Source organism: Gymnoscopelus microlampas (assembly GCF_963454915.1).
Source record: "Gymnoscopelus microlampas genome assembly, chromosome: 5".
Lineage (NCBI taxonomy): Eukaryota > Metazoa > Chordata > Actinopteri > Myctophiformes > Myctophidae > Gymnoscopelus > Gymnoscopelus microlampas.
The window spans coordinates 3058307-3064953 of NC_139942.1; positions in this window are offsets into that span (position 1 = coordinate 3058307).

The window sequence follows — 6647 nt, forward strand, 5'->3', positions numbered from 1 at the left end:
TGGCACTTGTGCCGGACATGTCTTTTGTAGATCTCAGACGCATAGCCATTAAATGGATAGAAGAGGGAAGGAGAACAGGAAGGACTAGACCACGAGCCTATTCCTGTGATTCTTATACCCAGGCAGTGGCAGGCAGTGAGGCAGACACACATTCTATAGCTGTCAAACCCACAGATGAGATGGCCGAGCTAAAAGAGTGCTTTCGCAGACAACAGACCCAATTAGATGCCATTTTGAAACATCTTGGCACTGCACCTGACAACCCTAGGCAGGAAGAAAGAGGAAGAGAGACAGACAAGGAGAGGAACACAAAACCCTTGCGTTTCCAGCCTGATGGGAAACCTATTTGCCTACGTTGTGATAAGCCTGGCCATATTGCTCGGTTCTGCAGAGCAGACTTGGGTACAACCAGGGGCCAAGTTAAGGGGTGGGGGCCCAGGACACAAGCTCAGAGTCAGATGGTGGATGCTGAAACCAACTTTTCCCAATCGTCGGAAAACTCTTACCCTCTGATGTAATGAGCCACACATCAGCGGGGGGTTACTCAGGCTCTAGTGACACCATGCCAAACGACATGTCTCGGTTAATTGGGAAATGTTCCACAGTGGAAGTATCCATGGGGGGTGTGGTGGTTTCCTGTTTAATTGATACAGGGTCCCAGGTATCCACAATGTCTGAAGCGTTCTTTGCACAACATTTTGGAGCACAGGGAGAGGAGCATTTGCGACAATGTCATTGGTTACGCCTCACAGCCGCCAATGGTTTGGCAATCCCATATGTGGGATATGTGGAATTAGATGTAAGTGTCCTCAACAAAACACTCTCAAAGATGGGAGTCCTAATTGTTAAAGACCCCTTAGACCCAAGTCTCCAAGAGCAAAAGCGAAAAGTGCCTGGGCTGCTCGGTATGAACATTCTCCGCCCCTGTTATTCAGAACTCTATTTGGAGTATGGCGCCACTCTATTCAAGTCTCCCTCACTGCGAACTGCAGCTAAGAGCTGGCAACAAGCCTTTGCCCACTGTCAGCAGATTGAGAACCTGTCGGAAGAAGGTTACTTGGGCCGTGTCAAGGTCCATGGTCCGGTTGTTCGTATTCCAGCAGGCGCGTTACAGTGGGTCCCCTCTTTCTGCCCTAGACTATCCACCGCTTCCCTCCCCTCAGTCTTGCTAGAGCCGTTACCTGATGGAACTCACCTTCCTTCAGGGTTGTTGGTGTCCAAGGCTCTACTCACTGTTCAGAGAGGCCTCATTCAGATACCGGTAGTCAACGTTGGAGTACACGATGTCTGGCTCCGACCTCATACTGCTTTAGGGGAACTGCATGTGGTAGAGCGACAAACAGTAGATTCCATCATTATGGAGGGAATAGAAGAGGAAGGCAAAGTAGGGGTTGTGCAATCTATCAGAGCAAGCAGCGGCAATCTAACAGACCTTTCCCACCTTTCTTGGCCCAACCTTTCACCAGACGAGGAGACAGAAGGCAGGGCCCTCCTGGAAAAGTATGCTGATGTGTTTAGTCGGGGGGGTGGGGACCTGGGCTGCACCTCACTGATAGAGCACGAGATACCATTATCTGACGACACCCCTGTCCGACAGCGCTATCGTCGGCTGCCCCCGTCCCAGTATACACAGGTCAAAGCCCACATCCAGGAGTTAGTAGAGCAGGGTATTGCCCGGCCAAGCTGCAGCCCGTACTCATCCCCGATTGTGGTGGTGATGAAGAAAGATGGGGAGATCCGCCTTTGCGTAGACTACCGTCTACTAAACTCCAAAACCAGAAAAGATGCTTATCCACTTCCACGGATCGAGGAGTCACTGGACGCCCTGTCCGGGGCTAGATGGTTCTCAACCCTTGACCTTGCGAGTGGCTACAACCAGGTGCCGATGGCTGAAAAGGACAAGGTTAAAACAGCTTTTTGCACTCCTTTTGGCTTATTTGAATTTAATCGTATGCCTTTTGGTCTGTGTAACGCGCCAGGTACCTTTCAAAGGTTAATGGAGCGTATTTTTGGGGACCAGAGTTTCCAGACTTTACTTTTGTATCTCGATGATGTTGTGATTTTTTCCTCCTGCTTCACAGAACACCTGCAGCGCCTCGAGGTAGTCCTGTCTCGCCTCCGGGAGCACAACCTCCGGCTGAAGCTACAAAAATGTCACTTTTTTCAGCAGGAGGTCAAGTATTTAGGACACATAATATCGGCAGCAGGAGTGGCCACTGACCCAGACAAAATCAAAGCGGTTGCAGAATGGAAGCAACCCACTACATCCTATGAGTTGAGGTCATTCCTAGGGTTTGCCTCTTACTACAGACGTTTTGTGGAAGGCTTTGCAAAGTCTGCTGCCCCATTACATCGCCTGGTGGCAGAAGTGGAAGGTGGCCAAAAGAGACAGAAGAAGGGAGCCAAGATTGTTCTTGGGGATCGCTGGACAGAGGAATGCAACCATGGATTTCAGGTATTAAGAGACCGCCTAGTTTCTTCCCCAGTCCTAGGTTACGCTGACTTCTCCAAACCCTTCACCTTGGACATTGACGCTAGCCATGCAGGGCTGGGGGCAGTCCTATCCCAGGACCAGGGGGGTCAGCGTAAGCCCATTGCCTTTGCCAGCAGAGGGCTCCGGACCTCAGAGAGAAATATGTCAAATTATAGCTCTCGAAAACTCGAAATGCTGGCCCTTAAGTGGGCAGTAACAGAAAAATTCCGTGAGTATCTCTTAGGAAATAAGTTCATTGTATATACTGATAATAACCCACTGAGCTATTTAAAGAGTGCTAACCTTGGTGCCATAGAGCAACGCTGGGCCTCTGAATTGGCCCTGTTTGACTTTGAGATTAAATATCGCCCTGGCTCTTCCAACAGAAATGCAGATGCCCTTTCTCGTCAAACTGCCCCCGATCCAATCCTTGATATCGCTCCTGGGAGCACAGTGCCACTTCAACTCCAGCATCTCAGAGGGGAAGCAACCTGCTCCGCCATTGATGCCCTCCCAGCACGTCCAAAAGCAGATTTAAAGACCCTGCAAATGGCTGATCCAGTGCTGGTGCGGTTTCTCCATTGGTGGAAAAAGGGTAAACAACCGTCCAAGCAAGAACAAGCTGGGTGTGTTGGCTTAAATAAGCTGGTGCAACAATGGGACAGGATCACACTGCAGGAGGGGGTCCTGTATCGACACATTCGTTGGCCAGGGGAAGGGAGAGATGTGCACCAGCTCCTGTTGCCACAGTGCCTCCAGGCAGAAGTACTTAAAAGCCTTCATGACGACCATGGCCACCAGGGGGTGGAAAGGACAGTGAGTCTGGTAAGGCAAAGATGCTTTTGGCCTTTCATGAGGCGTGACATTGAAAAGTACTGTCGGGAATGCAACCGGTGTGTGGCCGCTAAAGCTGTACAACCAAAGGTTAGGACATTTATGGGCAGTTTAGTTGCCACCAAACCTCTAGAAGTACTGGCCATCGATTTCACTGTACTTGACAAAGCCAGTGATGGACGAGAGAATGTATTGGTACTTACTGACGTGTTCTCCAAATTTACCCAGGCATTCCCTACTCCAGACCAGCGGGCAAGCACAGTAGCTCGAGTACTCACAGAGAAATGGTTCTACACTTACAGCATTCCCAAGCGCATCCACAGCGACCAGGGGAGGAGCTTTGAAGGAGACCTGTTGAAACGCCTGTGCCAGATGTATGGTATCGAAAAAAGCCGGACAACACCTTACCATCCAGAAGGTAATGGCCAATGTGAACGATTTAATAGAACATTGCACGATTTGTTGCGCACACTTCCACCAGAGAAGAAGAAAAGATGGCCGCAATACCTCCCACAACTTCTCTTTGCCTATAATACCACTCAGCACCAGTCAACAGGCCTCTCACCCCATGAACTAATGTTTGGTCGAAAGGCCCAGCTGCCAGTAGATTTTCTCTTAGGTACAGCAGGTGAACACTCGGAACCCAAATCGGTGCAGGACTGGGTTGATGACCACCAGGATCGCCTTCACTCTGTGTATGCATATGCCAGAGACAACTTGAAAGCAGCAGCAGAGCACAGAGCCCGGCAGCACAAGCCTACAGAAACTGAAATCATTGAACCAGGAACCTTAGTTTATCGACGAAACCACCCACCAGGGCGCCATAAAATCCAAGATGTGTGGGGTCCGACGGTGTACCAAGTTGTACAGCACCTGGATGACCATGGCAGAGTGTACAAGATAAGACCCAAGGATGGGGCAGGGGAAGAGAGAAATATTCATAGAACAGAGCTGCGGTTGCTCCCAAAGACATGGGTATCAGAACCTCCCGTGAGAATCACATCAACTGCCACTAAAAAAAGGTATGCAGCTGACCACAAACCTGATGAGGAGGACGATGACAGTGATTCCGGAAGCCCCCTATTCAGTCTTGAGCCATTGCCCCCCCCTGATCCGCCTGATCCGAACCCACCAGAGCCCACACTTTCGGCACCCATTTCCCCAGCCACTACCCCTTCTCATAATGATACACCCCTGGTTAGCCCGGCAAATAGCCCACCCCTAGACCAGCCTATGGGTCAACCAGAATCAGAGGCAGTGCAGCGACGCTCTGCTAGGGCTACGGCCGGTCACAACCCAAATCCATTTCGATTGCCCCAGTCGGCTAACCAAGTTAGGTCAGGACATGTAGCATCAATACAGTCTGTAGGGGCAGCATTTAGGCCTTGGGTATGATGGGTTTCTAAGAGCAGGGGTCACCAGGCCACCGGGACGGTGACCTTTCAAAGCGGGTGCGAATGTAGCACTGGCCCTTTAAGGAAAGTGCATAAAGAGGGGTGGCCAGGTTTGGGGCCTCCTGTCTAGCCAGAAGCCTGGTTTTGGGTGTTTGTGAGAGACCTGGAGGCATGAGGGGTACAGACTGATTCTTGGTAAGACAATCTGAAACAAATTACAAGGTTTTTATAACTCATTGTAACAATAGTATATGTATAAGAGTTTAGATAGGCTGACAATATTAGGCCTGTTGTTAATTATACTAATATATATCTGTACTTCCAGAAGCCTCCAGGTCCTTTGAGTAGCGGTACTCGGTGGCTGTGCAGGCCTTTACATTGACTATTTGGGTATGTTTCTTATTTTTCTGTATTTTGTCATCTTGCTATAGGAGCCTAATGAATTGATGCATTGTTGGAGGGTTGGTCTAATGTTTTATTATTTGATTTTTGTAGGAGCTGAACTGTGCATCACTGTTTTTCCCACTGTGCTATATATCCCACTGTGCCATATATATATACAAATACTATTCAGACTGAGTGCAATAGGGTCGATTGAGGACAGAGTGATACTGGGCCATTAGCTAGTATTGCATGACTTTGGTTTTGGTTTTGTTTATTTGCAGTTTGTTTTGATTTGCGTATTTGCTTATTTGTTTATTTGCTTTTGGTTACTTATTTACTTTATTTTCGTTTGGTTTTGCATTATTTGGATTTGATTTGTTTAATTTCTGTATATTTACTTTAGAAGCCCTTACCCTGATTGTCCCCTTTGCCTCTGTAGTCCAGTCCCTTATTGCAAAACTCTAACACTAACCACTTTCTTGAGTCCTGTATTTTAACCGGACAAATATTGAATAAACTTGACACATTTGATACATCAGCCTCTGGTTCGTTAATTCTGAACCCGTACCTTACTGGGGAACCTTACCTTGTTCAGTCCTATATATCTATACATATACAGTATATGGTTAATGTGTTCAAAGGATCCCTCACTCCTATATGTGTGGGTGGCGTAGTCATTGCGTTTCCTCGCCCTGCTACATATACATTTTTGGAATCTTCAGAGCATGGGGAATCCAAAAATCTATGTTGCCATTTGCACAGACACCTGCAAAGCCGCCATTCCAGACCTTCTTGTCACCTGACAGGGGAGAGTTTCCCTGGTTGGACGTAGTGCGTGGAAGGAACACGTTACTCCAACCAGTTCCTTTCCCCTCCATCAGCCGCCCCGGCTGGCCAGGGGGAGGCAGTATAGTGACCAGGATTACTGCATGTTTTTGTGAGGGTACCTACCCTAGGGAACACGGGGAGAACATGCAAACTCCACACAGAGAGGCCCTTTCGCCAACCCCACCTAGGGTATGGGCACTGATGACGCGGAGGAGAGAACACGGCCCCCAGCACCCACAGCGCCCCCTGCGGGAATCGAACCCAGGACCTTCTGTCTGTGAGGCGACAGTGCTACCGACTGCGCCAGGGCTGGGGAACCTACGCCCACCAAGGGGGGGAAGAGGGCAAAAAATGGAAGGGGAGAGGGGGAGAAGGGGGAGGGAGGAAAAAGAGAAGAAAGAGAGAAAGAAAAAGAAAACAAACGATGCAACAGGCCCGTCTTTTTGTGCTTCTCCCCAGTGATTCATTTATGAGTATACACGATAGATTAACGAAAATTGGGACTTTGTCAATTTTAGGTATGCTTGGTGAGGATCCAAAGGTCGGGGCTGGTTGTGGGTTCGATCCCCACCTATGCCATGAAAAAAAAAACTGCAATGAATTAAAAAAAAAAAATCCTTATTGTTTTAACCATCTAAATGGACCAAGAAATCGCTTTTCTCACCATCACCTAACCTATTTGTACTATTGTATTATTATGTAGGCCTACATTGGCAAACTTTGACAGATGCCTG